The sequence below is a fragment of the Bos taurus genome, chromosome X (assembly GCF_002263795.3).
Source record: "Bos taurus isolate L1 Dominette 01449 registration number 42190680 breed Hereford chromosome X, ARS-UCD2.0, whole genome shotgun sequence".
Taxonomy (NCBI): Eukaryota; Metazoa; Chordata; class Mammalia; order Artiodactyla; family Bovidae; genus Bos; species Bos taurus.
Window position 1 is genome coordinate 52,567,110 of NC_037357.1, and position 6,844 is coordinate 52,573,953.

The window sequence follows — 6,844 nt, forward strand, 5'->3', positions numbered from 1 at the left end:
GATTGAATATGTCTCATGAATTTTGTAATGATGGTTGAACATTTTGGAATATAGCAGTTTAAGGCTTGGCTCTAATGAATGTCATAGCTGGAAACAATGTCTAACTAAGATTCATAGATCTAAATGGCTGTGGTATGACATTACCTGTGCTCAGTAAATCATGTTACTAACTTTACACTTATGCAAAGGTTTTTATTAAAATTTGGGTATTAAATTCCTATTCTCCCTAGCATCAATCAGTGGCTCTTGCAGAGTAAAATATTTTTACAAATCAGTGCAAGCTATTGCAGGCTGTTTTAGGCAAGTTTATAATATCTTGTTACATTTTTTTCACACAATTCTCAGCAACAAAATTACAAGAGGATAATAAAAAACACTCTCTGTGACCTATGCCTTTGAAAGACATTTCCTTTCTCACTTATTGTTAAAAAGACATCTTTCCTTGACAGACAGACTGAGTGATGACATCAGTCAATCTTTATATTAGATATTAATGAGATAGTTTCTTTCTTTTTTAAGATTAAAAATTAATATAAATGCTAGTTCTGATGAATCATATTTCAATCTCATAGAGTACACACATCCCACATTAGATACAATACTGTGTAGCAGTTTTTCCAAACCATGTTGAGTATGAAAATCTCTTGCTTTAAGGTGAAAACTTTTCTCAGGTATGACCATGATAGTGGTCATATTTTACTATTAATTGGTTGAAAAAATATTTAAAATGTACTGTTAATTTGGTAATACTCTTTTTTATTAATGTAAAGAGTTTCTCTTTTATTCTTCTTTTTAAAATTTAAGTGTAGTTGATTAAGAATATTGTGTTAGTGAGAATAATGTGATTGAATATGTCTCATTAATTTTGTAATGATGGTTGAACATTTTGGAATATAGCAGTTTAGGGCTTGGCTCCAATGAATGTCATAGCTGCAATTAAGAATATTGTGTACAGCAAAGTGATTCAGTTACACATATGCACATATATCTACATTTTTTTCAGATTTCTTTCCATTATGGTTATTGAAAGATATTGAATATAGCTATACAGTAGGCCCTTGTTATTTACCTACATTATATATAGTAATGTGTACTTGTTAATCCCAACTCCTGATTTATCTCTCCCTCCCCTTTTTCCCCTTTGGTAACCATAAGCTTGTTTTATATGTTTGTGAGTCTGCTTCTGTTTTGTAAGTTCACTTGTATCATTTTTTTTAGATTTCATTTATAAGCTATATCATTTGATGTTTCTCTTTCTCTGTCTGACTTATTTCACTCAGTCTGACAATCTCTAGGTCCATCCATATTGCTGCAAATGTCTATTTCATTCTTTTTCCTGGTTGAGTAATATTCCTGTGTGTGTGTGTGAGAGAGAGTGTGTGTGTGTGTGTGAGTGTACACACCACATCTTCTTTATCCAGTCACCCATTGATGGACATTGAACATTTAGATTGCTTCCATGCCTTGGCTATCGTAAATAGTGCTGCTACGAACATTGGAGTGCATATATCTTTTTGAATTACAGTTTTTGTCTTTTCTGGATATATGCTCAGAGTGGGATTGCTGGATCATATGGTAACTCTAGTTTTTTGAGGAAACTCCATATTGAATAACACTCTTTTAAAACATTTTCTTATAGAAAATTTCTAATATACACAAAATTAGAGAATCAATTTCATATATTGTTTACTCAACTTCAACAATCAACATTCAATAGCACTTTAAAGCGAGTTTCTATTTTGTTGCTGTCCACATACATGAGGATATTCATTGATTTATTATAGTGGCAATCCTTGGTGTTCAGCTGGATGTGGTGACTCCTTGCAGAAATGTTGCCATTTTCTACCCTACATGCATGTGGACAGACGAACAAAGCTTAGAGAACTGTGTCACTCTAGAGTTTAAAATCTTTGTGAGTTAAACTAGGCTAGGAGGTGACAATATACTTGAATCATTTCATATTGGCCCCCACAGAATCACTTTTAGTAAACTGCTCTGCTTTGTGATATAAGGGACCTATACTAAGGAGTGCTTCTAAAAAGCAGTCTTATGCAACAGTGACTATGTTTACTTTGGGTATGTTTCTGTGGGTGTCATTCACTATACTATACTATATTTACCTAGAAAGCAACAGTGGAGACATTCCACAATCTCTGAATCAAAAATAGCTGAGCCTTATTTGAATGGTGGGGTAATGCAAATTCATTATGATTACTGATGTTGCTGTGTTTTGGATGCTTTTTTTCTGGAGCACATTCAAGCTTTAGTAATTTAATCAATTTTTGAGTTGTTGAAACCATTTCAGAACAACCTCTTGCTTCGTTGGGTTCTCTTTGTTTCTCTCTTTCCCCTCTGGAGCTGCACAGGGTGGTCGGGATTGAAAGATGGAAGAAAAAAACAGTTCTAGGTCTGTTTTTTTTTTTGTTTGTTTTTTTTAAATTTTTTCCTCCAGCCTCAATTTCGAACTCCAGAATACAGAAATAAAAGACTGGGCTCAGGTGTGGTTTTGGAGTGAGTTAATACGTGGATTCAAGTATGGTGAATTAACATCTCTCAACCAGACCTTGGCAGATTTGATATTCCAACCCTGAGGTGAACTCCAGGTTTTTTTGTTTTTGTTTTTGTTTTTTTTGCCATTTTTAATATATCATCCTTGAAGGTACTCTATCTGGAAAACACTTCAAGAAATAGATATAAATTTGAGTTAAAATGGCTTCATGCCCAGAGTTTTTATTTTCATAGTTTGGGAAGGCTTTTACATTGTTCATTACTCTCTTTCCCATAATAAGAGCTGAGGGGAGCTAATTCCCAGGGCTGTTCTCCACATTCTTGGGTTCTGCAATTGTTTTAAGGAGTATAAAAAATATTAAAAAGATTTTAATGCAATTAAAATTTTAAAGGCATATGACATACATTTTAAGGAAAAGATGAGATAAACTAAAATAAAAGAAGCAATAATTTTCAGTTCTACAATATCTGGAAATTACTGCTTTAAACAGTTACCAAAGGAGTGGATTCTGCCCCATTTCCTCCACTTCTGCCTTCCTGGGCTTAAGGGTGGGTACATTGATGTCGCCAGGAATAGGTTTTGCTCTGACCCCCTATGTTGATAGTCACGGCCCCTCCTCCATAGTGTTTCTGCACCCCATTCTCACAGCCTGAGTATTCACCTTGTACCCCAGATATAATAGGACTGTCCCAATTTTGGATCACTACAACAGTAACTTGTAACTCTGGTTCCCTCCTAGGAGTGTGGCTCAGAATTGCTGTTACCAGTTGGTTCACCATTCCTGTTCAATGGTGACAGGCCTAGCAACCACTGGCAAATCTGCCTGAACCTCTCTAGATTCTATTTCTGCACTCTGTTCACCCTACTGGCTTACAGAGAAATCCCCTGCTCCACCAGACAATCTGGTAACATGAATAACAACCTGGAACTATAATAACAGCAAGCACATAGAACTTCTGCTGTGGGTCAGCATTATTCTTAGTGCTCTGCAGATATGAACTCATGCAAGCTTCATAACAACCCAAAGGTCAGTACTATTAATATAAATGATATAGTTGAAGAAACTGAAGCATGGTACAGGTTAAGTACATTGCCCAAAGTTATAAGCTGATAAATGGTGGAACTAAAACTTTTTGAACCACTTTATTGAGGGATGATTGACATATAAAAAGCAGTATATATTTAATATATTACAACTTGATGTGTTTGGAAATAAGTATACCTTGTGAAACCATCATCACTCTCAAAGCCATAAACTAAGCCATCATATCCAAAAGTTTCCTCTGCCCACTTTGTTTTGCTTTGTTTTTCCTTTTGCCATAAGTGAAAGTTGAAGTTGCTCAGTTGTGTCTGACTCTATGCAGTCCATGGAATTCTCCAAGCCAGAATACTGGAGTGGGTAGCCATTCTCTTCTCCAGGGGATCTTCCAAACCCAGGTATCGAACCCAGGTACCCTGCACTGCAGGCAGATTCTCTGCCAGCTGAGTCACCAGAGAAGCTTTGCCATAAGAACACAACATAAGATAGAACTTAGGAAAATTTTAGCTACACAATCCAGTTAAAAGGGCCTGTTAATCACAGGCCCTGTGTTGAAAGTAGGCTTCCAGAACCTATTTATTTTGCATAACTGAAACAGTGACAGACTTTATTTTCTTGGGCTCCAAAATCACTGCAGATGGTGACTGCAACCATGAAATTAAAAGACACTTGCTCCTTGGAAGGAAAGCTATGACCAACCTAGACAGCATATTAAAAAGCAGAGATATTACTTTGCTGACAAAGGTCTGTATAGTCAAAGCTATGGTTTTTCTAGTAGTCATATATGAATGTGAGAGTTGGACTATAAAGAAAGCCAAGAGCCAAAGAATTGCCACTTTTGAACTGTGGTGTTGGAGAAGATTCTTGAGAATCCCTTGGACTGCAAGGAGATCAAACCAGTCAATCCTCAAGGAAATCAGTCCTGAATATTCATTGGAAGGACTGATGCTAAAGCTGAAGCTCCAATACTTGTGCCACCTGATGTGAAGAACTGACTCATTGGAAAAGACCCTGATGCTGGGAAAGATTGAAAGCAGGAGGAGAAGGGGACGACAGAGGATGAGATGGTTGGATGGCATCACTGACTCAATGGACATGAGTTTGAGCAGGCTCTGGGAGTTGGTGATGGACAGGGAAGCCTGGCGTGCTGCAGTCTGTAGGGTCACAAAGAGTCGGACAGGACTGAGTGACTCAACTGAACTGAAACTGTAGCCTTGACCAATGCCTCCCCATTTCTCTTCCCCACCCCCAGCCCCTGGCAAGACTTAAACCTAGGCAGTCAGATTCCAGACTCTTTGTACTTAACCACTGCTCTGTGGCTCTCCCGGCACAAGGACATATCCTATCATAGGGGATCAGGGCTTTGAAATTAAGAAAAACATTTTATATATGTATATACTTACATATATATACAAACACATATATGTGGAATCTAGAGAAATGGCATGTGCATGAATGTGTGCTCAGTGACTTCACTCGTGTCTGACTCTTTGTGACCCTATGGACTGTAGCCATGGCTCCTCGGTCCATGGGATTCTCCAGGCAAGAACACTGGAGTGGGTTGCCATGCCCTTTTCCCGGGGATCTTCCTGACTCCGGGATCAAAACCAAGTCTCCTGTGTCTCCTGCATTGCAGGTGGATTCTTTACCACTGAGCCAACTGGGAAGAAAAATGTTATAGGTGATCTTATTTGCAAAGCAAAAATAGAGACACAGACATAGAGAACAAATATAAGGATACCAAGGGAGGGATGTGGGAGGGATTTTGGGATTGAGATAGATATATATATATATATATATATATATATATATATATATATATATACACACACACACTATTGATACTATGTATAAAATAGATAACCAACGACAACATACTATATACTACAGGGAACTCTACTCAGTGCTCTGTGGTGACCTAAAGGGGAAAGGAATCTAAAAAAAAGAGGGGATATGTGCATACATATAGCTGATACACTTTTCTGTACAGCAAGAAATACAAGGTTGTAAAGCGACTATACTCCAATAAAAATTAATTTAAAATAAATAAATGGATCGGATCAGTTCAGTTCAGTCGCTCAGTCGTGTCTGACTCTTTGCGACCCCATGAATCGCAGCACGCCAGGCCTCCCTGTCCATCACCAACTCCCGGAGTTCACCCAGACTCACGTCCATCGAGTCAGTGATACCATCCAGCCATCTCATCCTCTGTCGTCCCCTCTCCTCCATAGGTATATTAAGAAACACTTTATATAAGAAAATTGTCCTGTTTCTCCTGAAGAGAAAGTGAGATTAGCGAGAACAGGATGTGAGGGTCCAAAAAGGCTAATCAGAACTTGGAATACCCGGTTCTCACTATGAGGAAGAACCTAAGGCAGAAATGCCACTGTGCAAATTATGTAGCCACTAAGTACAGAACAAGTTTTATCAAAAAATAAACAGCTAAAAAATATGTACTATGTAAAACACTAGCACATGATTTAAGGGGATATCAATATGTTTCAGTTCAGTTCAGTTCAGTTCAGGCCGTCAGGCACGCCTGACTCTCCACGACCCCATGAATTGCAGCATGCTAGGCCTCCCTGTCCGTCACCATGTTTAAAGACTATTAAATACTTTAGGGTGGATGCCTGGGGTGGGAGGGGGATCTGGGAGTATAAATCATGGAAGAAGGAAACAAAAAAAGAAAGACAGGGAGAGAGAGAGAGAGAGAGGCCTTGCCTGGAATGATGACAAAAATTTACTAAGAACTGAGGACTATGATCAACTCAATTCTCAGCCACCTGAGGTCCAATTAAACAAATAAATAGTTGCCCTGCAATAGAATCCTTTACTTTTGAAGATGCTTGTCATTTTTCTGGTTGTCTATATAGAGTGTCTGATACATGTCAAGGGTAAGTAAAATCTAGTAGGTGACTGTATAGGAATGAACCTTAGTGTAGCCTTTGCTTTACTGGGAAATTACTAGGCTCTTCTTTGTTTCTTCTTTTCTTTGCAGTTTGACTTGAAAATAAACTCATACCCCAGGCTGTCAGTGTACGAGAGGTTACTCTTCAACAATTTATGGAGATGTAATTCACAAGCAACTGACCCATTTAAAGTGTACAATTCAATTAGTGATTAGTGTGTTGGCAGGATTGTGCAATCATCACCATAATTTTAGAACATTTGCATCACTCCCAAAAGAAACCCGATATCCATTAGCAGTCACTTTCTATTCTTTCATCCTCACCCTTCCAGCCCCAGGCAACCACTAATCTACTTTCTGTCTCTAAGAATTTGTCTATTCTGGATAG